The sequence below is a fragment of the Ambystoma mexicanum genome, chromosome 1q (genome assembly GCF_040938575.1).
Source record: "Ambystoma mexicanum isolate Mex_15411 chromosome 1q, UKY_AmexF1_1, whole genome shotgun sequence".
Lineage (NCBI taxonomy): Eukaryota > Metazoa > Chordata > Amphibia > Caudata > Ambystomatidae > Ambystoma > Ambystoma mexicanum.
Genome location: NC_090922.1, coordinates 64,163,849 through 64,191,595, shown reverse-complemented (window position 1 = coordinate 64,191,595; position 27,747 = coordinate 64,163,849).

Sequence of the window (27,747 nt, the reverse complement as noted above, 5' to 3'; positions counted from 1 at the left end):
CGGATTTCCACTCAATCTTTCTCTGGCCATCCCCTGAATCGTACAGAAGTTCATAATTAACATCACATGATCACTTGTCCCCGGGCCGCTTCTTCCCAATATTGGTTTATACTCTGCTAGATGGTTATTTGTGAATATAAAATCAATTCTAATACTATATAGACCAATCGTCCAAGTAACCTTATTTACCTCTTCCCCTTGGCCTAGTGGGTGGGGTTCGAATTCTGCCAATGCCTCCAACGATTCTCGGGGGCATCGCCTTCTGCCCTTTCTTAAGGGGGCTGCCATCAACCACAACACCATGCCCACAGTTCACATTGAAATCTCCCGTTAGGAAGTCGCATCAGAAGTCGGAGCGGGGATCGAGGCACGCGGACGCACGGCCTCCAGTCCATCTCATCCCTTCACACGATTCCTTCGCCCTGGTAAGGCCCTTGCCCTTATCCACCTTGGCCTACGCAAAGCACCTTTGCTGCACTCTCCACAGAGCGGGGGAGCGCATAAATTGCCCGCCTGACCATCTTTGCCTGACCCTGCGATGCCGGGCGCGACGCGGCACCATAACGAGGCTGGCGCCTCGTTGCTAAGCTACTGCTGTATTTAGCAGTGGCCATATCCGCCGGCAGGCGGAAACGCCGGCGGCCGCCTACTAAGGCCCCTGTTTGCCCCCTGTTCGCACAATGGAGCATCAAGGAGCAGAAGAAGCCCCCTGCGCCTACTATTGCCACCTCTACCCTCCTACCCATGAGCTCGGCAATGCAACATATCCCTAGTAAGACTTTGCATAAGGTTGTGCCTTATGGTCGCCTACAGACCACATTGATTAGTGTGTTGTGCCTTATGGTCGCCTACAGACCACATTGATTAGTGTGTTGTGCCTTATGGTCGCCTACAGACCACATTGATTAGTGTGTTGTGCCTTATGGTCGCCTACAGACCACATTGATTAGTGTGTTGTGCCTTATGGTCGCCTACAGACCACATTGATTAGTGTGTTGTGCCTTATGGTCGCCTACAGACCACATTGATTAGTGTGTTGTGCCTTATGGTCGCCTACAGACCACATTGATTAGTGTGTTGTGCCTTATGGTCGCCTACAGACCATATTGATTAGTGTGTTGTGCCTTATGGTCGCCTACAGACCACATTGATTAGTGTGTTGTGCCTTATGGTCGCCTACAGACCACATTGATTAGTGTGTTGTGCCTTATGGTCGCCTACAGACCACATTGATTAGTGTGTTGTGCCTTATGGTCGCCTACAGACCACATTGATTAGTGTGTTGTGCCTTATGGTCGCCTACAGACCACATTGATTAGTGTGTTGTGCCTTATGGTCGCCTACAGACCACATTGATTAGTGTGTTGTGCCTTATGGTCGCCTACAGACCACATTGATTAGTGTGTTGTGCCTCTGGTCACTAACTAACCACACCTGCTACCCTGTGTACTAGCAACACCCACATCATGTATTGGTGCTTATCAACCCTCCTCCACTTACTGTATACATACAGCAGATATTGGACTAGCCAACCCAACCCTCATCCAAACCAAGACTCCTACACTAGCTCATTTATGGGAACTACCACCCCTTCCTTGTGGCTCAGCACCATGACACCTGCGAATCCGTACCTGGATGATCCAGCACTTTGGATACGCCACTTCACTACTAGACCAACACCTAACCAACCTTGTACAACTGCTATGAGAAACACCAGATTGAACTCAAGAACCAGCCCACCCTCCTCTCCTGTCTCTCGCCAGCCCTTCAGGCATACCTGCCATGATATCATCAACACCTACCCCTGCACAATTCTCAGTAGAAACTTGAGGCTTGGTTCGCGCTTGCGCCTCGTATCACAGTACCCACTCGCTGCAACAATTAATACAGCCACTGGCACTAGCTACCACGATTCGCGCCCCACCACACCTCTAGCCTACAATCCCTCTAACGACAGCATACAGGCTCACCACGCTACCTCAGTTGCTACTACCCAACCTAGCCTACCTTGTGCCTTATCAATCAGGAACCACAAATTAGCATCTAGATGCACACATTGGTCTTACCACACTACCAGCCCTGCATCAGGCAACACCTGCAGTTCCAGCCCTCACAAACCACAACACCTTTTTACTCCTACCTCGAATACTCAACAAGACAACGTTACCACGGTCCCTAAGCTCAAAGGTGCTCTTATAAACGCACGTTCTATCCAAGCTCACGCCCTTGATATTGCTGATCTCATTGTCTCAGACAACCTGGACCTACTTGCAGTCACGGAAACTTGGCTGCACGCAGCCTCTGGACCCTCTCTGACACTCGCTATCCCTGACAACTACACCATAATCAGGTGCGACAGAGATACCAACCAAACTAAGGGCGGCGGCTTAGCCGTCATATTCAAGAATACGCTTAACATCAGAATTGCGGACAGCCTTCAGTTACACTCAGCTGAATCGCTTTCTCTCAAACTATCTATCTCGCCCAATCACACAGCCACTGTTCACCTAATTTACAGGCCTCCTGGACCCACATCTACCTTCGTTGAAGACATCTCCTCTATTCTAGCATCCAGTGCGAAGCCTAGTTCCCAAATCATCATCCTGGGTGACTTCAACCTGGGTTACTTGGACAAGAATGACACCAAAGCCTCAGATCTTGCAAATGTCCTGACTGATTTCGGCTTCACACAACATGTCACAAAGCCCACCCACATCAAAGGTCGTACTCTTGACTGGATTGCCGACATGAACTGTGCCCTTAATGATATTACTGTTTCCCCCTGCGCTTGGTCTGACCACCATCTTATTTCGTTCTCTATTAACACTAGCCCTCCTGAGGACACACAAAACCTTGCACCGCCCACGCGCACACGGAATAAAAAAGACATCACTGTTGAGAAACTCTTACCACTCATCCTCCCATTATTGCACGCAGCTTCAGAGTCCTGCACTGACCCCACAGCATTAGTAGACACTTATAATCGTGTTATGCTAAAAGCCCTTAATACTATCGCCCCTATCAAACTGCGTAAACAAAAACCACGGACCCACTTGAACTCTTGGTTCACTCCGCAACTACGTGACCTACGCAAAGAAAAAAGAAAAGCAGAGGCCTCATGGAAAAGTATCCCCTCCCTGGCCAACAAAAATAATCTTACGCTAGCCACCCTGGCCTATAAAGAAGCCATCCTTGCTGCCAAAAAGGAAGCTTATAATAAAAGAATCACCCAAGCCCGCTCTAACACTAAGGAACTGTTTAAGATACTTAAGGAACTGGAGTCCCCTATCGCTCCTCTCAATAAGTGTACCCCTGACACTGATTGGTGTACAAACATCCAAAATGCTTTACTAGACAAAATCACCACTCTCCAAACTAAAATCAAAGCAAAAAAAAACTACCTCTCAAGTTCAACGAGCACCACCCTGAATTATAAAATACAAGCACTCAAACACAACTTCAAACCATTCAGCTTCTCTCCCCTCTCCATCAAGGAAGTAGAAATCATTATATCTAAACTAAAACCTTCCAATTGCCAAGGTGATGCATGCCCCGCTGTCATCATTAAGGAAGCCGCACCCAAGCTCGCCCCATTTATTACCTCCTTCATAAATGCCTCCTTTGAATCAAGCACCGTACCTGACAACCTTAAGGATGCCTGGGTCATACCATTAATTAAAAAAGCCAATCTTGACCCCAGCAACCCTTCAAACTACAGGCCCATCACCACTGTGCCTTTCCTGCTTAAAATCCTTGACCGCGCAGCCTATCTCCAAATCCAGGAGTATCTCGAACGCAACAATCTACTAGGGCTGAGACAATCTGGTTTCCGTCCCAGGCATGGCACTGAGACAGCTTTACTGGACCTGAAAACCCAAATCGAGGACCTGAAAGACAAGGGCAAATTGGCACTCCTGCTCCTCCTTGATCTCTCAGCTGCCTTCGACCTGGTTGACCACCAAATTCTCTGTCATCATCTCAAAATCGCCGCCCACTTCTCGGAAGCAGCCACTTCTTGGATCAGTTCATTCCTTGCCAACAGAACCATGAGGGTCTTCTCTCCACTAGCAGCGGCTGACCCCTCCCACGTCCCCTGTGGAGTCCCACAAGGATCCTGTGTATCTCCCACCCTTTACAATGTGTTTACTAAACCACTCTTTGATATCCTTGATTATCTGGGTGTCTCCTACACTAATTATGCGGATGACACCCAGATACTCATCCCTATCACTGGTGATTTTGTAACCGATTCAAAATCTCTTAATACGGTCTACTCCGTCATCCAGGCCTGGATGGCCAATCATGGGCTCTGCCTTAACGACGAAAAAACAGAGTTAATCATCCTGGACTCCCAAACTAAACTCGCGAAACTTGACGCCAACTACAATTCCTTCACAATTGACGGGATTGACATCAAAGTGGCCAATGTCACCAAAACTCTAGGAATCTACCTTGATTCTACCCTGTCCCTCACACGACAAACCAATGCTGTTGTCTCTGCATCGTCCTACACCTGCAAATTGATTACAGCCTGCAGGCCATTCCTGACTCCAGACAATTGTCTGACCCTCGCGAGAACCCTCATCTTATCCAAAATAGACTATTGCAATGCCCTATACCTTGGGACGAGCCAAAGAAATCTGGACAAACTACAGGTCACACAAAACAACGCCATTAGGGCAGCATTCAACATACCTAGACGGAATCATATAGCCACTATCAGACGCAACATCCAGTGGTCACCTATCTTGCACCGCATATCACTCAAATCACTTGTGCTCACACACAAGGCACAGAACAATGCAGCTCCAGCCTACTTAATATCACGTTTCTCGCATCACACAGCCACCAGACCCTTGAGAGCTGCCCAGGCGCACACTTTGGACATCCCCAGCTTCAAATTACGCTCGGCAGGAGGGTCAAGTTTTCCGGTCCTTGCTGCCAAGCTCTGGAACTCACTCCCCAATGCACTAAGGAACATTCCGCTTTGCCACGTATTCAAAACCAAAGCTAAACTTTGGTTACGGGAACAAGACATCCTGTAAATTTGTAACTGCTCACAGCGCGTACCCTTCTACTGTAACCTTGGGTACTGCTACTTTGTTGTTATTATCTATGTCATTTTCACCCGTTATGTTATACTGTATCATTGTCATTTTCACCGTTCATGTTATACTGTATCACTACCTATGTAACTGTTAACCTCTTCTCCTGGAACCTGTAACTTCTCCTCTGCAACTTGTAACTGCCTACTAAACATGCGCCCGCAAGCCTCCGGGCAAGGTGCGCAATACAAATAAATAAATACAAATACAAATAATTCCTTCTGGGAAAAGTGATACCCAGGCTCTAAGCATCTCCACAGTGGTGTCTATTTTTCTGACGTACTTATACCTCCCGGGGGATCATATAAAGTTGCCAGCAGAACTGGTGTGCTGCCCACTCCTATACCGCTTATTTGAGCGGCTAGAAAATTAGGATGGGGCAGGCCAGGGCAGAACTCAGATAGGTTGACAGCAATTGTTCCACCTATACATAGGCCACCTTCAGGTCTTCCTTTCCCCGGGACCTCTGCCAGGCGAAATATTAATGAATAGCCATCTAGATCGAACGTATCACATAACCATGTCTCTTGGAGACAGAAACATCTAACACTAATCGATATCTCCATAGTTAGAGGATTAGCTAGAAAGGAACTATGGCACATAGAGTTCCAGGTAACAATTTTCATGGGACTAGCTATTACTGCTTCACCATGTAATTGTAGGGCTAGCGGAATCTCAGTCCAAATCCCGGACAATCTTTGTGGCTCTAAGGCAGGACTTCTCCCCCTAGGCCCGCTCCGGGGGTTCCCTGGGTTAAGGATCTCTCCTGCCTGAGCCACCTGTAACACTCGGGACAAACACCAACATTTCGAAGCCCACCTGACTTAAAGCTCTTGCGTTATTAAAAATATGTTCCACCACGAGGGAAGACACAAAAGTTGCCACCACCCAATTGTCGATGCTGTTAAATTTGGGTATTTGCAATTTAGTAATGGCTTTTGAAGAGATCAATCCTAAGTCTGGAATCATGTGAAGCAGTTCAAGTAGACACGATCTATTTAGAAACCGGCTGTGTGCTGTTGTATTTTTTTTCCATAAATGTAATATGTATGTATGTAAGAGAGGGCGCTAGAGGGCCGACCAAGATGGCCGCTCCCCTCTGAGCTCCCGGCTACCTCCCACATGAATCCTGATTAATCGTGGCAATCCTGTGGCGAAACCACTAATTCCGCAAGAAATACTGTATCCTAGCGCAGCACCTCATCCCTGTCGAAAATCCGGAGTGAATCGGACTCGCCTTCTACGAGAAATCCGCTGCGTAGTGCGGCCCGCACAACCACAAACTGCGTGGGGCCTGGAAACCCCAACCCGCCTGTCCAAAATCCTTCGTAGACGGACAAGAGCTGCCCGCGGGACCTGCCGCGGCCACCACCAGTAGAAAGCGGCACGGTGGGAATCGCTCGGAACCGGGGTGCCGCACCGCCGGCCCTGAGGAACAGCCCCACGGCTCACAGCCAGCAGTAGGACAGTGGCGGAGCGAACCCCCCACGGGGGGCGCGCCGGGGCTCACAGAAGCACGCAAAACAGGCGGGACGGCGAGAATACGCTTCGCCAACAAACCGGGGTCGCTCTGCGGCGCCCCTGCCATTTTGGCCCATAGCGACTCCCCGCACGGCTGGGTCTCGGCCCCTCGCACGGCACAAAGCGGCCAAATCTGAACGCCTCGACCTTGCCTTTGCTACACCCGAAAATAAGACGCTCCAACACTGCAGCCAAGTTCAAGATTAGGAAGCCGGACAAGTCCCAGAAAAGACTCCATTTTGATGCAGCCCCAGTGCCTAAAACACCCAGGCCAGAACACAGCCCAGAATCCCTGAATAATCAGTCGGAGGTAGAGCTGCAGCAACAAACGGATATTAGGGAAATCCTGATGGAACTAAAAGCTGGGATAGGTGGCCTGGACAGCAAGATAGACTCGCTCTCGTCCAAGGTGGACCTTTTGCAGCACCGGCTTGACAATCACAGCGACAGGCTCGATTCCGTCGAATGGAGAGTGTCAGATCTGAACGACGGCACATCAGCACTCACTTCCCGTGTCTCCACGCTTGAGGGCCAAATGAAAACCGTACTCGCCAAAAGCGAGGACTTGGAAGGCCGCTCCAGACGAAATAACATCAGGATAGTCAGAGTCAGAGAAAGACAACTACCAGTCATAATGGAAGAACACATTGAAAAACTATGCACGGAGCTATTCGGTCCCGCAGTCCTGTCGCAAATATTCGTAGTGGAAAGAGCCCACAGAATCCCTGCAACAAGACCTGCTCCGGGAGCCCCTGCCCACCCGATTATTGGCAAGTTCCTAAGCTACAAGGACAGGGACTCCATCCTCAGAATGGCAAGAGAAAAGGGCAAACTACACTTCAACGGGGACGACATCCAGTTTTACCCGGATTTTTCGCCGTCAGTCCAAGCCCAAAGGAGATCTTTCACTCATGTGAAACACAGACTACGCGCCAACCAGATTACGTACTCGATGCTCTTCCCGGCGAGGCTTTCAATTCAACTGGAGGGAAATACCCACTTCTTCAACTCCCCAGAAGAAGCCACATTATACCTCGACCGACGGGGATGTAAATCCGCAAACCAAATGCCCAGAGCCTCAAACAGAGAAAGAGCGGAGAGAGTCCCGCTGTGATAAGCACCCGCGACACTAATCCAAAGCAAGAAGGAATCAAGCCATCAGGACAATCTTCGCAAACGGGAGGATGGGGACTAAGCCTCGGAAGGCCACCTGCGCCCCGTACACAGCATGCCTTGTGTTCCAGTTGGGGGGGTTCCAAATGGACGAGTTGGAGGTTGTCCGTGTAAGGAAAATTCTTTTATTGTTGTTGTCGTTCGAAACGCGCACCATGTGCCATCGCCTAACCGCGGGCCTCATCCAGAGCCCCGCCGCCGCCCCTCACAAGCCCTCCCATCTGACGCTGCTTCCATGCAATCCAGTCGTCCCAAGTGTCGGGAAACCGCCTCCGGTCTTGCTGCAAACGGGTGTCATATAAATCATCACCGGTACATTCAAAGTAGCAACCTGGAACATTAGAGGGGGCAACATCCCGGCCAAGAGGTTGCAATGATTCAGGAAACCCACCTTTTACCGCAAAATGAGCACCTGTGGGCCCGCAGCTGGGGATGCCATTGCTACTTCTCTTCATATTCATCCTACGCCAGGGGAGTCGCAATTCTTCTTCACTCTTCACTGGGGTTTCGCCTGATCCAAACAGAAAGAGATAACGAGGGAAGGGCTCTTCAGGTTCGGGGCACAGTGGAGGGAGAGGAGGTGGTTTTCGTCAACTCCTACGCCCCCAACACAGACGGTGCAAACAACTTTTCTGGGTGCTGTCCCACCTCTCGCAAGTGCGAAACGCTACCATAATCTGGGGAGGCGACGTGAATACTCATCTCGACCCACAGAAAGATAAATCACAGCTAACAACCGCGCATCCGTCCAAAGCTAGCCTACAAGTGCAGGAGATCTGCAAAGCGTTTGACCTATCGGACATATGGAGGATCCAGAATTGGGAAGCCAGAGACTACACATACCACTCAAGTGTTCATAATACGAACTCCCGCATCGATTATCTGCTAGTCTCCGCTCACAGCAACTGGAAATGGTGCACATGCCAAATACTGCCCAAAACCTTCTCAGACAATGCCACGGTAATACTCGAATGCCACTTGCCGACCACCAGACCACGACCTCCCCAATGGCGTTTCAAACCCAGATCTCTTGCCGATCCGACATTCGCCACAGAGCTAAGCGAGGAAACCAACACCTGTCTTGACATTAACCAAGGCACCGTCAACTCCGCCGGAGTGCTATGGGAATCTTACAAATGCTATGTAAGAGGCATCTGCCTAGCCAAAGAAAACGGAATCCTGAAACTTATCAGACGCGAACTAGGGACCAGCGAAACACACCTGAAGGAATTGGAAAAGCAGCAAGCCGCTCACAACTCAGACCACATCCAGGCGAGGTTGAAAGATGAACTTCTGAACTTTAGAAACCTGGCCGAACGGGAGATTACATTTTTGGGCCACAATCACAGAATTAGACAATACGGCGAAGGCCAGAAGTCTGGAGCCCTTCTTGCTCGTGTTATAGCGGCAGACAGGAGGCCAACAATGGTGGACAGCATCCGGACACCGCAGGGAAATATGCTGCACAAAGAAGAAGACATAGTCGAAGTATTCAGGGGATTCTACCAAGATCTATACAGCGCCGGGGGTCCAGCAGATTTCGATGCGATCTGGAATTACCTCAACAACACAGAACTGTACTGGGTGGAAGGGGAACTCCGTGAGCCACTGAATGCGCCCATAACGCTAGAAGAGATCCAAGAAGCCATTAAAAGTCTACCGCCATCCAAAGCCCCGGGGCCCGACGGGCTAACTGGTGAGTTTTATAAACACTTCGCCCCTCTCATTGCCCCTCTCCTGCTAAATGTCTTTGAAGAAGCGATTGAATCCGGCATTCTCCCACAGACATTAAGAGAAGCCAACATAATACTATTACACAAAAAAGACAAGCCTCCCGAAGATTGTAAGTCCTACCACCCCATATCACTAATTAATCTGGACAACAAAATCCTGGCCAAGATCCTCGCTAATAGGCTTCTCCCGCTAATGCCTGCACTGGTACTCGCTGACCAAGTGGGATTCGTACCTGGCCGAAACACCTATCAGGACTCCAATCTTGAATCTTCCTGCAGAAGTGATGCTGGCCCACCAGACCCCCCCAGGTGTGCCAATTCAACAATCTTGACTAATATATAATTGCTAAACCGGCAAACCCAAGGGGAAAAGGGAATTGGATAACAAAACAAATGCAGATCTTCACAGGTATTCAATGTTGACCTTTTGACTCCTGGTCTTGCATCTGGACTGGAATACTGACGTATTGATTGGATAACTCTTAAGTATTATGTCTGTGAAAATCTAAACACATATAACATACTATTAATTTCCTTTATATATATATATAGTTTCTCTAAATACTAAATATTATTAATATATATATTATATATACCTGCAGCCTATGCTTGATAGCTGATAGGCTTGAATAAATAAATGTCTTATAATATTATAATTCTCTATAAGAATTAAATCATATTGCCTCCTTGAAAGTACATTAAATAAAGAATCATGTCAGAGTTACACGCTGTTGCTGACTTTCTGGAAAGCGTGTTTTATTTCTTTTATTTCCAATGAAGAAATAAGAGTCTTTAATTGAAGAGTCTTTTCTACATCACTGTGGCTTGAAGACGAACCGCGCACACTGAAGACGAGCCGCGCACACCAGAAAACGTACCGCGCACCTTGAGATGATCCGCTCACCCCGCACACTTTTAAGATGAGCCGCGCACACGAGAAAACGTACCGCGCAACTTGAGAAGATCCGCGCACCCCGCGCACTTTGAAGATGATCCGCACAAACACGCGCACTCTTGAGATGAGCCGCGCACACCAGAGAAACGTTCAGCGCAACTTGAGGTGATCCGCGAACTCCGCGCGCACTGAGAAGGTCCGCTTTCCCTAATACTAACGCGCTTAAAACTAACTGTGCCTGTCAAAATGTAACGTTACAATTCACACTAATAACTCACTACTAAAAGAATTCACTGATAGAATTCCTCCGTAGATTTAATTACTTTCCGTAACTTCACGCATGACAACCGTAAACGTCACAACCAGGAAGTCTGAAGTAAACATTAGAGAGGATGTACGATTCACGCTAGTAGGTCCTTTCCTCTAAAGTAACTATAACGAATTTCACGCGCATGCGAAATTTCAAAAATACTTTTGTAAATAAATATTGTAAATACCAATATACTCAACCAATGAATTCTTTCTACTTCACAAAATATTTTTTCACCGAAAATTATCATAAACAAACAGCCGCAAATAATAAACTGAGAGATTATTTATCAGCCGATAAATGACACGAGCAAAGAGCACTTAACAGTTCGTAGTTAGAAGTCAGATTCAAACTATCTTAAACAGCTTCTTGATTCTGATTATTGATAAGATACATTTGACATTTTGTTAACTTATTTCTGTATTTGACTGAGCTTGCTTCATCTGTCAGGAAATAGTTCTTTAGCACTGAATAAGTTCTTCCTGAAAACTCCTTGTCTTCTCAGTAAAATTATCTTCTTGAAAGAGTTCCTTGAAATCACTATAGTTAATCTTTTTCTAGAGCTATTAAAACTGCTACCTCACTCAAAGGAAACTGGAATGAAAGGCAGTTTAGAATCTTGGTGACAGTGCCACATTACCTCACATCACTTCTAATCCAATCATTGTTGTGTAATAGACCCACCATCTTGGCTTGGGAAATTAGATACTTCCTGATTAGATTAACATTAAGGAAAGTTATTTTAATAATTTGATGTAAATTTCAGAATCAACATCCATACATCATTCAACCATATTTCTGTGATGGTGTAATCTTTAAAATTAAGCCTTTTTAACAAAGTGTCTCTTTGAACATGTGTAATTTTACCCTGGAATCCTGACAACACCACATTCGGGATAAGTAGAATGTTCGGGGTTCTGGCAGCACTCGACCCCGAACAGCAGGCAGTGGCGGTGCTGCTGGATGCCGAAAAGGCGTTCGACTCTGTTGAGTGGCCCTTTATGTTCGCCCTGCTGGAGCAGCTCGGACTTGGGAAACAGTTTATCAAGCTGGTCTCACTCCTCTATAATCAGCCCCTATCAGCAATCACGCTCGGGTCGACTCGCTCGGCAGATATCAACCTCCAGCACGGCACTAGGCAGAGATGCCCACTATCCGCCATGATATTCGCCCTTGTGATGGAGCCCTTAGCAGCGGGCCTAAGGGAACGCCAAATCCGGAGAGGGCTTAAAATAGGACCTCACCATATAATAATATCCCTCTATGCCGGCGACATAGTCCTGTTCATGCAACACCCCAGCGAAAACCTTAACCCGATTATGCGAGAAATAATTAAGTTTGGGCTGGTATCAGGGTTGAAAATCAACCAATCTAAATCAATCGTTTTTCCCCCAAACACAAAGACCAAAATAGTTCAAGACGATTTTAACTTCCATTGGGAGAAAGCCCACATCCGATACCTAGGAATTAGAGTGTCCCTGAACCACCACGACATATTCAAAGACAATTACGAAAGCACACTGAAATCTTTAAGAGATAAGGTGAATCGGTGGAAATCTCTACCGCTCACCATCTGGGGAAGAGCCTCATTGGTAAAAATGGTAATCTTACCCAAACTCCTGTACCTTTTCGCCAACATCCCCATCCTGCTGTCCCGGCACTTCCTGGGTAATCTGAGAAGCCTAGTTCTGGACCTCATGTGGTCGGGCAAACCTGCAAGGGTGGCATACTCATCCCTCGTGCTTCCTGTCACTAAGGGTGGCCTAGCTCTACCCGATTTAGTACGGTACTACTGGGCAGCACAAGCCCAGTTTCTCAGCCACTGGTACGAGCCCCAATTCGTAAAACCGCACGTACAGGTCGAACGGGCACTAGCATCACCCAACTTGCTAAGGGCCGTGATTATCAGCAATCAGGCTGTGCCACACACTACGCTGAACATAGTGCAATCCACTTACACAATATGGCGGAAAATGGCCCAGAAGTACAAGATTCAGCTTAGATACTCTCCTCTTCTACCCGCGAAATGTATTTCCGGGATCCCACTCACCGCCGAGAAAGTGTATCTGATCTGGGCGGACAAGTGCAAAATAAATACACTTGGCGGCCTCTTCATACAAGACACCTTCATAACACCCCGGCAGGCGAAGGAGAAGGGTGGCACATCCTCCCTTGATATATTTTTGTACTTCAGAGTGCGGTACACCTTGCAGGCCCTCATCCCATCATTCCCACAACAACCTCCCACCTGGCAGCTGCTACATGGAGCCATTCAGGCACAAGGGGAGGGCAAACTGGTCTCATCTATCTACAAAGCCCTGCTCACAGACACTCTTCCCTCGAACCCCAAAACAAAGGCAAGATGGGAAACCACGCTTCAAACCCCCATTCTAGATGAAGACTGGAGCTATATCTTCCAACAGACTCAAAAAGTGGCACTCAACTTCCGCTTCAAACAAATCCACTTTAACTTTCTGCACCACACCTATTATACCCCTAAAAAGAGAAACAGACATCACCCCGGGCCAAATGCATCTTGTGACCGATGCGGGTCCCCGGATGCTGACTTCCTGCACCTAGCGTGGAGCTGCCCACCAGTGTCTAAATTCTGGTCAGATGTGCTCGACGAAACTGACGCAATAATCGGCGAGAGGTTGGGGCACTCCTCGGCCTAACAAGACCCCTGTCCTCACACGTTAGAAAACTGGCAAGCATGCTATTGGTTCTAGCACGTAGAAGAGTGGCCATGGCGTGGGGACGAGGCACACCCCCCACTCTTGCGAACTGGAGGAGAGACATTACATACTGCCAAGAAACGGAAGCAGAATTTATAAAGACACTTCCTCACCACGCAAGACCCCCAAATATTTGGGGCCCGTACATCTCGCACCTCCTCTCCAGCGCAGCACCAACCGAGACAACTGATCAGCCACCACAGACTTCACCTGTGTAAATTCAAATGTGTTAACTGCTTGTTGTGTGATGGGACTGTTGGAGGGTGGGGGGGCGGGCGTGAGGGGGGCAACGGCGGCATGTTAGTAGCCCACTGTTTGGGCTTGTTGGTACACATGTTTACTAAAATGCAAAAATAAAGTTTAAAACAAATAAATAAATGTAATATGTACTGTATTAACACACCAGACCGGATCAATTATTTCCGTTCCCAGGCCTTCAACGTTTGGCCTTAATTGTTTTACCCTGTCATCCCAAGTTAAGTGTTTAGCTGGTATCGCCGATTGGGAGGTTTGTTGAGGGGACTTAACAATCATTTCTGCGATTTCACCTGAGGCTGAATGTGTCATTAGAGATTTTCCAGCGGGCTCACTCCACCTATTTGGTTGTGCCCTTTCTCTTGCCATCATTCTTGTGCTCCCCCGTGGTAGCTGTCCCTGATGATCCTAGGGCAGACGTTTTTGTTCCTGTTTGGAGTTAATCTGTTACTGTTCTCCAACAGCATCCCCGGCTGAACAGATGGCCCCTGGATGGTTGCCCCCACTTTACGTGGCTTCTCCTGAGGTCCAGCGACCCATGTGTCTATTGGGCCACTGAGCGTCGCTTGCCTTGTCTCTCCATCCTCCCAGGTTTTTATCACTCTGATCCCTCCTTTGCTCGGCTGTTTTCTCTTATTCTGGATCACTAGAGATTGCTTTGCATCTGGTTTCCCCAATACACAACCCCCCTTCTTACGTACCTTCCTTTTTAATCTCCTTACCTTGCGGGGCGTGAATTTGGTGCATTTAGCATAGAGAGTTCAGCACAGATGGCCTCCAGTGCCCCATTGTCTGATTCTGACACCAGGTATGCCCTTTCTTATTGGTTTACCTCGGGTCTGGGGAGGACGTTGCACTTATGGAACTGGTGGCTATCTGGGGGCCAGTTTCACAGTAATGCATGTCTTTTACAGACTTTAACGTAGTTGCTATGCCCACCAGCTCCTCTTTTAGTAGTAGTTGCTCCCCAGCCATATTGGAACAACGTATAAATAATGCCTCAATGTTTTACTCCAATATTCCCAGGGAGTTCTTTACTAACGGGGGTCACAGATTTATCAGGTTTCCCCAAACTCTCCTCATCATCACTTTCTCCCAGGCCAGCCTCAGAGATAGTCATAAAAGTTTCCAGATTTGGTGCTCTGGGGAAGTTTGAGCATAAGATATTGGGCCTCATTACGAGTGCGGCGGTAAGGGGTAAATGGCGCCGGTAAGGATGCGGGTGCCGTCAACCCCTTACCGCCACATTATGAGGTTCCTTAGCAGGTCTCGCTAAGGACGGCTGGTTTTACCAGCTAATAACGGGCCCACTATTAACAGGCCTGTTATTAGCTCCCTCCCCATTCTCATTGAGCCCTATGGGGGCTTGAATGGGGATGGGTATTTTGAATGGGGACTTACCAGGTCCTCCAAGGTTGGAATGACCCGGTAAGTCCCCATTCAAGGAACCCAGACCCAGACACGAGTTTGGAGGCAGCCATGACGCTAATAGCATCATGGCTACCTCCAAACTCGTAATGACCCCAATTGTCTTGCTCAAAATCCGCTGGGGCCATAGAGTTTCTCCTTACCATGTGGCACAGTGTCAATAGAGAGCCATTATTGTCTAGTGAGTTCACCGAATCTAAGTCTGACCCTTCCATTGCCTTGTTATCTATTGCGTTCGAGGTCATTGGAACCATCAACTTAGCAGGGGTAAAAAAAGAATTATTTTATTTTGGGGTGGGTAGGAGGATTCGTGCAGCCTGGCGGCTCTATAAATTTCATTTTACGCAACTCAGTTTCCAGGAGGCAAGGATACTCACAGGTACCACAGACCACTTGCACCCACTTTCTACTGATTAGTGTTATCACCTCTTGAGAACTTCTGCTAATGGAGGAATACTAAGCGGGGCCCAGGTGTCGAAAAGGCATCCTAAAGAAACACTATCAATTTGGTGTCTCCTCAGAGGGGACAGATTGGGTCAGGTGTGGCATAGGTATGAGCGCCATGCTGCTTCAAGCAAGGAGGGTAGCAAGCAAACCAGACCATCCACCCATGGGTTTGGGGAAAGGCTTAGAAAAAGAAATATATTTTAACTAATTAGTTTCTATATATGATAGCCAACAAGCCATAGGCTTTACAAACCGTTCTGAAATTAATCGTTTAAAATATAGCAGTACTTCACAGAGGGCCACAGCATGACCCATCAGTATTTTTACACTGCTGCACATTTTTTTATTTTTTAAATATATATATACATATACTTTTAAAATATATTTTTGGGGTTTTCAAAAAAGGAAACATAATAGATCAATAAAAAAAAAAATCAATAAGAACACAAAGTGCATAAACTGGCATCAGAGCAACGTCACAGAGAGGAAGGAAGAGAACAAAAAAAGGGGGAAGGGAAGAAGGGAAGAACAGATCTAACATACAAGCCATTAAAAGTACCCCAAATACTGTCATACTTGCTTCTGTTTGATTTGGAAAGAAACTCTCTATTTGAAAGAAGCGTCATACTATGTAGCCAGTCATCCAAATTAGGATGCGCATCACTCTTCCAGAGCCTCAAAAAGGTTTTTTAGGCTTCAAGAAAGCTCTGTATACTCAAAAGAGTTTATCAGTAGACAAAGTCAATAGTGGAGGGGAAGAATGCAAGACACAAAACAGTGGCATGCGAAGGGAGAGAGCGACCCAACACAAGATCTATGCTCTGGAGGACCTTGTCCCAGAATTACTGAACCTTTAGGGCATTGCCAGAACATGTTTCTGGTGATACTCAAAGTCCCCTTTCAGTTACAACCAGCATTATCTTTCGACAATTTACAAGACCACATCTTCCATGGGGACCAATATATATATAATGGGTAATACACTGCGGCATGTACTGCAGATCCAAGTCAATATTAAACCTACCAGTACCCGCGCATACACAATTCCATTCAATATCAGAGATCTTGTAACATAGGTCGGAATCCCAATTACTTCTCCCATGTTGAGATTCCAGGTTTGATCTGGAGGGGGCAAGAAGCTTGTAAAGCAGGGAGGCAGAGAGTGACATATTTCCACACAATTTCAGTATCATGGGTAACCCATGCACACTAGCATTAGTGAGAGAAAACACATCAAAAACATTCCTCAAAATACGATAACAGCAACTCTCAGCTAATCTCAGCTTATACTTGAAACACAAGAACTCAAAGTCAAGCATGCAGTGGCCATTGTGGACCTATGACAGCTACCAAATACTAGCCTTTTGCCAAGTAATCCAAGAAAGAGTACAATCGTCAACCTGCACAGCCAGGTTCTTCCAGAGACTTGGGTCCCCACAAAGTAAGTATGTTTCCTCCCGAATCACATTACTTCTTTTCCAAACCCGAAAAACGTGCCTAATAGACGGTGGAGACGAGCTAGCCGGGAGCCTTCTTTCCATATAAAGCAAACAATCAATTAGAATTGGGGAGAACGACTCAACTTCTCAATGAGGACCCAGTTCAGACAGTTGACATGGTCCGGTAGAAGCCAGGAATTTAATGTGCGTTGTTTAAAGATTGCATGGTATTGCCTTATTCTTGAGTAACCAAAGCCCCCTAAAGGCACCGGTTTCAGAAAAGCATCCATTGGAATCGTCGACCTACCCCCTCACCCAACAGAAATCTGTTGAACAACTTATTTATTTCTACGACCAGCTTACCTGAAAGAAGAATGGGGAGCATGATAAATACATACAAAACTTTCAAAGCAATGACATTTTGATTGCATTGATATTTCCCCAAAGTGTCAAATTCAACCTTTCCCATTTTCGACATGGAACATCAATTTCCACAGTTTAAGCCTAACGTTATGTACAAGAAGCGCATCAGTATCCCGGGATATCTGAATGCCCAAATATCTAAAACCACTAGCAGCCCACATGTCATGCTCTACATCAAATAAGCCTCTGCGGCACGAGGACGAAATCGGAAAGATCAGGGTCTTAGAAACGTTGACCTTGTAATCTGAAATACAGCTGAACAGATTTATAGAAGACATTAATGCCCGAAAAGAGGGTTGCGGTTCCGAGATAATCACCAGGAGGTCATCAGCATAAAGGAGCACCTTCGAAACACATTTTCCAACTGAAATACCTTGTACATCTGGGTGCGCTCTAAGCACAACAGCCAGTGGTTCTATGAACAGATCAAACAGTAAAGGTGATAATGGGCACCATTGATGTGTGACCCTCTGAATATCAAAAAACTCGAATGTATAGCCATTCACAGTCACTGCTGCTCTCACACCATTGTACCAAGCTTTAAGAAGCTGCATAAATTGTGGGCCACCGTTCACCTTAAGCAAAACATGACGGAGGAATAACTAATTCACCCTATCAATGCTGACCACCACGTAACCCTCCACAGAGTGTTTCATGAGAAGAATCAAATTCAGCAGTTCTCTGAGGTTGTCATAGCTATTCCTACCATTTACAAATCCAGTCTGGTTTCTGTGCACCAACGTCTGCAGCAATCCATTGAGCCTTCTAGCATACATTTTCACCAGGAGCTTCACATAAGCATTCAACAATGATATTGGGCAGATGTTGCTACAATAAGAATTATTTTTCTCCGGTTTAGGAATAACTGAACCAGCGCACATAGCATGGTGTCAGTAACAGACTCCGTTGTAAGAATCTCCACGAACAGCTGTGCTAGAAAAGGGGCAATCAGAAACCCATCCGGTCCCGGGCACCTCCCTGCTGCCAATGATTCCATAGAGTCCACTACCTCCTGAGTGGTTATATCTGCGTCAAGGCAAAGCTTACTGTGTTCATCCAAACAAGGAACCTCCACTCAACCCAGATATTTGCATATATCCGATTCAGCGATGTGTCATCATCACTATACAAGAGGCATAATAATGGTTAAAAGCCCCACAAATGTCTTAATTCCTTCTCACAATAGAGAGGTCCTCGTTCACAATAAAAATTACACTATTCCCCTTCTCCTTAAGGTTCAAACAGCTCACTAATAGCGTACCCGATATCTCACCTCGCTTCCAGAAATCCAGAAATCCTGCCTAGTGTATAAACAAAGTCCTCTCTGCTTAGCATTCAGCATATAGGACATAGTAGCAGCAGAAGGGGAACAGTTGTATCGTTCCGCAGCTACTCTATATTCTTCTTCAAGCCTAAGTAGATACGCCTCTTCCCACTTCCTCCTATAGAGTACAAAACGAATCACCTTGCCTCGTATCATCACCCTCAAAGCATCCCAAACAATAGATACATTATCAACCAAACCCCTGTTCTCCTCAAGATATAACTTTATTTCATTTTCAACATGCCTGACAAACTTTGGATCTAACAAATTACTTTCATTCTCCACTGTTTCCTCCCAGGCTAAAGAAGGCAGGTGGTGGAGTAGCACTTATCTTCCCTGAATGGATACCTGTGTCTATTATCCCTACTCAGGCCTTCTCCTCCTTCGAGTGCCTTGTCTGCAGGCTCTCACTCTCTAATTTTTCTCTCCTCATGGCCACCTTCCATCGCTCAATCTCTTCCTTTCGGAATGGGGCGACCTAGCCTACTCTCTACTCTCCTCCTCTTCTCAGCTCCTCCTGCTGTGTGACCTTAAAATCCATCTGGACTCTCCTGACTTGTCAGGATCATTCCGCAACCTATGTGACTCTCTCTCGCTCTCTATTCTACCCTCTGGCTCCACTCACTCTGCGGGCCACACGTTGGATGCTCTCATCTCCACTGACCTCCCACTCTCTATCCCTCTCACTACCTTGCTCTCTTGGACCGACCACACTCTTCTATCAACTTTCCTAAAGCTCTCCTCTCTTTTGGCAGCAACTCACCTGGCACAACCACTCGCCTTCAAGGTTACCAGACCCATGAAAAAAGTGACAGTGGCCGTCTTTGCCTCCACCTACTCTCCTCCTCCCACTCCTGCTGCTGACTACCACCCTGACACAGCCCTCACTTTCCTTAATGTATCTCCAACACTCTTGATATCCTTGCCTCTGTCATGAGGGTCCGACTGAAGCCTCCCAAAAAGTGCAACTCTTGGTATGACTCCGACCTGGCTGCCCTTAAGCGCAAGTGTAGGGCAGCAGAGGGGAAATTGAATTTGTCAGGTGGACCATCTGACGAACTGGCCTGCAGCCTCCTTCAAAGGCAATATCGACTCTGCATCCGCTCCAAGAAAAGAGTCTTTATTCAAGCCCATATCTCCGCGGCATTAAACTACACGGCTGAACTTTTCAAAGTCTTCAAGGAACTCGCCAATGCTGCAGCAGCCTCCTCCTCTGTCACTCCCACCCAGGAGCTCTGCTCAGCCCTGGCAGCACCCTTCCCCCCACACCACTGCACACACCAGCACCTGTGCCTCCCTTGGCCCCAATTCCACTTCCATTCTCCTCTCTCTCTCCCGTCACTCCTGATGAGGTCTCCAGACAAGTCTGGTCTATGAAGGCCTCATCCAAGCAAGTGGACCCTTGCCCTTCCAAAACCATCAAAGACAACATAGACTCCCTCGCACCAGCCTTGGCTGACCTTTGCAACCTCTCCTTTTCCACTGGAGTTTTCCCAACTGCTCTAAAGCACTCCCTTGTGCACCCTCTGCTCAAGAAACCCTCTGCTGACCCCTCCATTCCATCAAACTACCGCCCGATCTCTATCACTCCTTTCCTGGGAAAACTCCTGGAGAAGCTGGCTATCTCTCCACTTAACCTCCACACGGAATCAATCAGTTGTCTCCACGACCATCAGTCTGGATTTAGATCATCCAGAGGCACGGAAACTGCTCTTCTGAACATCCGTGAAGACCTGCTCTCAAATCTTGACACTAACACCCCCTCTGTCCTCATTCTCCTTGATCTCTCCTCCGCCTTTAACACGGTTAACCACAACATCCTGATCTCACGGCTTCGTGACACTGTGGGAATCACAGGTCAGGCTCTTGCTTGGTTAACCTCTTTTCTCTCCAGCTGCCCATCCCAGGTCGAACTTGGTGCCTTTCTCTTGACTACCACCCTCTCAACCTGTGGCGTTACCCAGGGTTCTAACCATTCCCCCTGGTTCTTCAACGTCTACATGGCCACCCTGGCACGTGTGATTGCCACTTTCACATCTAATTTCCAGTGTTAAGCAGATAACACACAACTATCCTTCAGGCTACCCTCAGCCGCCTCCTCCTCCTCACTCATACCTGACTGTCTGTCCGCTATTCAGGCATAATGTACTGCAAACGACCTCTGTCTCAATGCCAGTAAAATTGAGATCGTTCTCATTGGGACCCCTTCACCCGCTTTCCCCCTCTCACTCTGGCCGGCCTCCCTTGGCCCCACGCCCACCCCCACATGTGAGGCCAAAAACCTCGGTATCATCTGTGACTCCACTCTCTCCTTCTCCTCACACATTTCTGACATCTCAGAAAAGTCTAACTATCAACTACACCTCCTCAGAGGCACTCTATCTTTTCTCACTGTCTCCAGAACCCTTGTTCTCTCTAGGCTTGACTACTGCAAAAGCCTCTTCCTCAACCTCCCTGCTTCTTCCCTGCACCCTCTGCAAATCATTCAGAACAGAACCGCAAGACTTATCCTTGGCCTCAAGCCCAGGGACTGCATCTCTCTGGCACTGAAATCCCTCCACTGGCTCCCTGTGGCTGCAAGGATCAAATTCAAGGCCCTCTGCATTGTCCACAAGGCTTTCTGGGGCCTCTGACCTACTTACCTTTAACGTTGCCTTCCTAAATACTGTCCCTCCCGAGCCCTCTGCTCATCAACCTCAAACCTTCTGCGAGTGAGCAGGTTCTGCAAGCAGAGATTTGGAGCGACATCCCTTTCCTCAGCGAGTGAGCAGGTTCTGCAAGCAGAGATTTGGAGGGACATCCCTTTCCTCAGCAGGCGCCTCCCTCTGGAACAGCCTCCCTGCCACCCTCTGTCTTGAGCCTGATATTCTTAACTTCCGGAAACTCCTCAAGACCTTCCTCGTCTCCTCTTCCTTCTCTCTCCCCCTGCTAACCTAGATCTCTGCTATTCCCTCTCCCCCTCCTTTCCTTACAGCCCCCTGACTGGCCGCCTGGTGTACCCCAGAGTCTCGCAGGTCCCAGGCACCCCTGACAGTTCTTCTGCCCTTGCCTCAGGGCCCTGCACCCCACCCACTCACTGCACTTGCAATAAATCCTGAGAGCTTCTCCCTCCGCACTTCCCCAGTCTCGAGCGACTGGGTGCACTTGGTCCCCTGCCCCTCCCTTGTCCTGCCTGCACTTGCACTACAGCTCTGTCTGTAGATCGTCTGTCCTTCCTTGTCTCACCCCTTAATGTGAGCAGCAGCATCGCCATCAGGCCTATTTGTTGTATCTTAACTGTTAAATGTACCATACTCACTTAATCTGCCTGTGCAGACCGTTATCGCTTCAGAAATTCAAGAGCTCTGAACGACTGTTGTTTTTTTCCCATGTTCCTACCCTCCTTGAGCGCCTTGAAACACTTGCCTGTGTATAGGCGCTTTATAAATAAACAATACCATACCATACCATGTCAGGCCTCCCGCTGACTTGTCTATAGCAAGCATTACACTAGCATGGTCAGAGATCACGACATTTCCTATTCCCGCACTGCATACATTCCTGCAAAGGTCTCTACTAACCAGAAAAAGGTCAATCCGTGAGGAAGTCCCAGTTGAATGAAAAGTATACGGTCCATCCCCTTGGTGTAGATCACGTCAAACATCATTTAAATCCCACATGTTTAAATATTGTATTTAGTTTTATAATAACATAAGCAACTTATATGGTCATTTGTTATCAATGTAACATGTGCAGTCATACCCATAGCAACTGCCAAGCCTGGCTTAGAGAACACTACATATACTGCTTTATGCCTCTTTGTGGACCAGTTTATCAGGAGCTTCATGACAGTTTTAAGTCCCACGGTGGCTGTAGCAAATCCATTACTTCATGCATATGGTATACTTCACCCTTTTTGTGTGGGCCTTTCGGAACCATATCTACAACATACCTCTAGCATACCTCTAGCATACCTCTCTGCATTAAACCCTTTCTTTATATCCCTCATCCACCCGCTATAGCTTGAACCATCAGGCTCCCGTCACTGCATTGCAATTGAACTTTTAGATAGACCCAAATCCACTACTTTCCACAATATTGTATCTTTCCCCTTCCTTCTTTGTGTGTATGCCCATTTGTGTAAGATTCTGCATTCGCGCAAATAGCTTTACTCCAGACACATTTTACAATACTACATTGCCACCACATATGTAGATACGTTGCTTGTACAGTCTTACACTTCCAGCAGTTGGTCTCTCTCCTGTGACATTTTTGATATGACTACTAGCGTCATATACTCCCACATTATGCACTTATATTCAAGCCAATGGAATTGCGCGTTTCTGGAAATTAGTTGAACGTGCATTAGAACCCTCCCACTCGGCATCTCCATGAGGGGATTTGCCTTCATTACCGCCGCCGGCATTACCGCCGCCGGTAACAAGGGCTTTTTTGGCCGGTAGGGCACCTGGCTTACCTCCGGCATTTAGCTGGAAGTAACCAAGGTGCCCCACCGGTACTCCCGTAGTCGGGCGGTCCGGTAAAGTGCCGGTATCCTGGGATACCGTCACTTTTTTACCAGACCGCCCAACTCGAAATGAGGCACTGTATGTTATATATCTATCGCCAAATTTTAATCATCTACCATCCCCCTTATTCCAATTTTCAGTTGGTGTGCATGTCCAGGTTGTTTCACCTTATTGTGCACTCCACATTCGTTACTAAGCAGCATTTTTGGCAGAAACATTGCCTTATACAAGAGCGGTTTTGTTGCCTACCACCAAACCTGTACCAGAGTGGCCATTGGTGTGGGGAGTGCTTTCATACCCTCTTTCTTCACTCCCATCAATTCCAATAATTTTAGTGGTTTCAATAATTTTGAGATTATTGCTGGCACCGCATCTGTCGGCAGGAGAGAAAACCAGTCAAACACGTGTTGCACCACTGCAGCCCAATAATATTGTCTGAAGTCTGGTGCGCCAATCACCCCTTTACCCGACCTGTAACCGCAGTGTTGTTAAAGCTACTCCCGGGGTTTCATTGTCCCCTAGGAGTTTACTTAATATCACATTCAGTTGGTGAAGGATGTCTGCCTTAATAAGCATTGGCATCACCAGGAATGTAGACAGCAGTCGAGGCAAAGCAGCCTTCTTAGCCAGTGCCACACGCCCCATAATGGATAATGGAAACATCAGCCACAATTCCAACACGCTGGCAAAAGCTATCAAAGCTTCCTCTACATTTTGTTGGTACACCCATTGATATTCAAAACTCACTTTCATAACCAAGTATTTCAATCCTGTTAGTGACACTTCCATATGCAACTGCTTCAGGATAATGTTCCAAACTCTTTTGCTGTTATCATTTTACGTTTTAACACTTGGTCTGGTCTCCCTACATCCAAAAATAGTTCATCTTCTTAAAGCAAGAGGCACCGTGTTATTCCCCACCCATATGCCTTTTTTTTCAATCTTTTGTGAGTAACTCTGGTGAGCGGCTCAGTTACCAAAGCAGATATAAGTGGGGATTCTGGGCATCCTTGCCTAGTGCCTCTATGTACTTGCCACTTATCGATATGCTGTTGTTTAACAATTAGTCTAGTTATCGGGTTATTATATAATAGCCTTACCCATCGTATACAATGTACTCCCATCCATTTAAATTCTTTCCACAAAATCTCCCAGCTGATGGTGTCCAAAGCCTTATATGAGTATAGTCTTACTATTGCTATATTTTCAATTCTTGACCTGTGCTTGACTGTTAGCAGAAACAGTCTTCTGAGATTTTGCTTGGTGTTTCTGCCTGGTACAAGCGGTTTAATCAGTGTCAGCCAGTTCTGTTTGACCCTGTTCAGCTATCCAGCCAAATTGTTACATCATAGTTTTAGTTCCAGATTGATCAATCAATCAGCCAAATTGTTACATCATATTTTTAGTTCCAGATTGATCAATCAATCAGCCAAATTGTTACATCATATTTTTAGTTCCAGATTGATCAATCATAGCGGACTATATGCCTAGTAATCGGCTGTATCCTAGCCCTCTTTGTGCAATAGCATAATTAGTGCTTCCAACATTGTTCTCGGTACCACATTTCTAGTCAGAGCGTCATAATAAACTTCCAGTAATCTGGGAGCTAACATGTTCCTAAATTCCCGGTATACTTCCAGTCAGTTTAACTTTATTTCAATCAACAGACCATAAAAGTACAAATACAAAACAGATAAGTTCACAGTGCATTATCAATTTGCAGAATACATTTCTCAAATTTGCAATGTGTTAAAGCAACATTAGTTAACAATAATCATCATAACATTTCATTTGGTTCCTATAAAATCTCTAAGGTACACATACGAAAAAGTGCATGTTATTATACAATTAGTATATCCAATGATAGCGTACAGCTGGTGTACCAATAGACTCTTAAGTACAGAGAGACTGGTGAATTCAAAACGTCCAATTATCACCCCTGTTCCCAAGCAAGTGCCTAGACTCAAGTCATGCTCATGTGATCTTGCCCTCCGTGCACTCGTAAGGTAGTTCCCCACCGAACGGACAGCTAAATCATCTTTTGAGTTGACACATAGTGCTAGGGCTTCCCTCACAGTTCTAACTAATCTGCACCTAAATAATGGCAAGAGGTATCTCTTTTCTGATTAAGGGTAAAAACAAAAGAAAATGCATTATATTCTCAGTTTCATTTGCAAAACAAGGACATTTGTTTAAGTACTCACAGTTGCATCTGTGCCGAATTTTCCGCTAAGGGTAACACTCCCAAGTTTTGGGCACACAATGTCCAAGTAGCTTTCATATCCAAGGCTCTGCTTAAGATCCTAGTATTTCCTTCCTCTGTCGCTACTTGAAATATCAACCAAAGTTCCACTTGCTTCCCTATGCTTCCTTAATCCGTCTTTTTACACCAGGACCGATCAATTGAGGTTCTTGCCAGCACTCCCTAAAACCCAATGAGTTATAAGCATCCCTAAGTTATCTCACCAATAAAAGAGAACAGCCTCCCTGTGATACAAATGTCTTCGAGTGTCGCTCTGTCTACAACAAGCTCCGTAGAAGGCCATACCCTAACCCAATAGAGTAGAGGTTTTGACTTACATAGAGGCCCAATTCTCTGTGCATCTACCTCTAGGAAAACAGGTATATTGGGAGTACTACTGGCGAGACCCAGCAAGTTTTTAAAAAGTTTGTTTTCAGTTATGGTTAGTCTTCTGCAATTCGTTCCTCCCCATAGTGCTGACCCATGAAGTGATGCTTGTCTTGCCTGGCTTGAGCACGCTTCCAAGGATACATTTTTCCATGGGCCAAGTCCTAAAAACAAAGTGGGTGGACTCTTTAACATAAGTAGTGGGGTGGACGTCATCAGAAATGACACCAGAAATTCGTATATCAAGGTGACATATGCAAATTTCATTCGATTGACTTTCCATAACATTACAAAAGTGCACAGCATGAATGGAATTTGCCTTTCATAAAATCAACACCCACCCATGACGAAGAGAGGACTTGAGCCCAGCTTTTGCCACCCTATTGCCATAATCCATGGCAAACTCTGCAATGGTGCCACCATAGCGGTTGTATGTGATATCTGCCTTGGAAACTTGGGAAGTCCAGTTACATTTATTTATAAATCGAACGCTCAAATAATCAGACTCAATTACCTGCTCAACACATTGCCCTATAAGAATCGTTTTTTACTCACATTTATGGTATTCTTCCTCTGTAAAACCATCTGTGTCTGGGTTTTTCCCCAGACCTAAATTCTCTGTTGCCCAATCAACCTCGGTTACTTGTATGGGTTCGTCATTACTTCCATCTCTGCTATCAACAGTTTGTCCGGTTCAGCATCTATTATCCATTGTTCTATCTGGTCAGGGTCAATCCCTACACTCTCTTCATATAGCTCTGCATTATAAGAGCGGAATACTTCACATATCCCTCATACTTTGTTTCTGATGCCAGTAATCATTTCTGCTTTTCCCTTTTGATCAGCCATTCTAACAGTGTTCCTGCTTTGTCCCCCTCTGTATGCTTGCGTGTGGCATAAGTGTTATAGCCATATATGTTCAGCCTATCCTGAGCCTCTATAAGTCTGTCCCTTGTTGCCTTTTGCTTTCCGAGACATCCTCTACCCTTCCCTCTCTTCTCTCCAATTCCTTTATCTCTTGTTCTAACTTTAAGATTGTTGCAGAGAGCATTCTACATATACCAGTCTGTGAAGATTTGCAAAACCCTCTCAAACACACTTTCAGAGATTTCCATTCAGTGACCCTACTTGCTCTTGACCCCCAGTTTATATCTAGGAATTCCTGAATTTCTTTACCCAGCTCATCATAAAAGTCCCTGTAACTCCAGCATTCCATTGAAAAACTTCCAAGATAAGATACTCACTCTTTGCTTTGTTCTTTTAATTTCTATTCTCATTGGGGTGGCATGATCCAAGAGTGTTCTATACAAGTGTACAGCTGATATAAACATGCCCAATTCCTCCTCGCTCGAAAATGCATAGTCTTTCGGAGACAACGGCTCGTTTGCACCAGAGTAGAATGAGTACCTATGCTCTGCTCCATGCTTAACCCTCCAGATATCAACCAATATCATCCTTCGTTACTCTGAGTAATGTCTTAGACACCATTCCCAACGATCGCTAGTTACAACTCGTAGTATCCTATCCCTATTTAACACACAATTAAAGGCTCTGACCCATATTACCCATCTATTTTGGTAGCTCGCTATAACATCACATGTTACTGCTGTGATTACACATAACCCAACTGTGTGTTTTATATAAAAGTACAACACATCAGGATGGATTGGTGTCTGTTCACCCACCCATTACTGTAAAAAAAGGTTATGGTGATTCTGGTGTGCTCCCTATCAGCCCCCTGATTGACCTGTGGTCTCTACTTGCTTGAATCTCTGCCGTCATCCCCTCCCCGTGCCTTTGATGCTATCTGTCCCATGTTTGA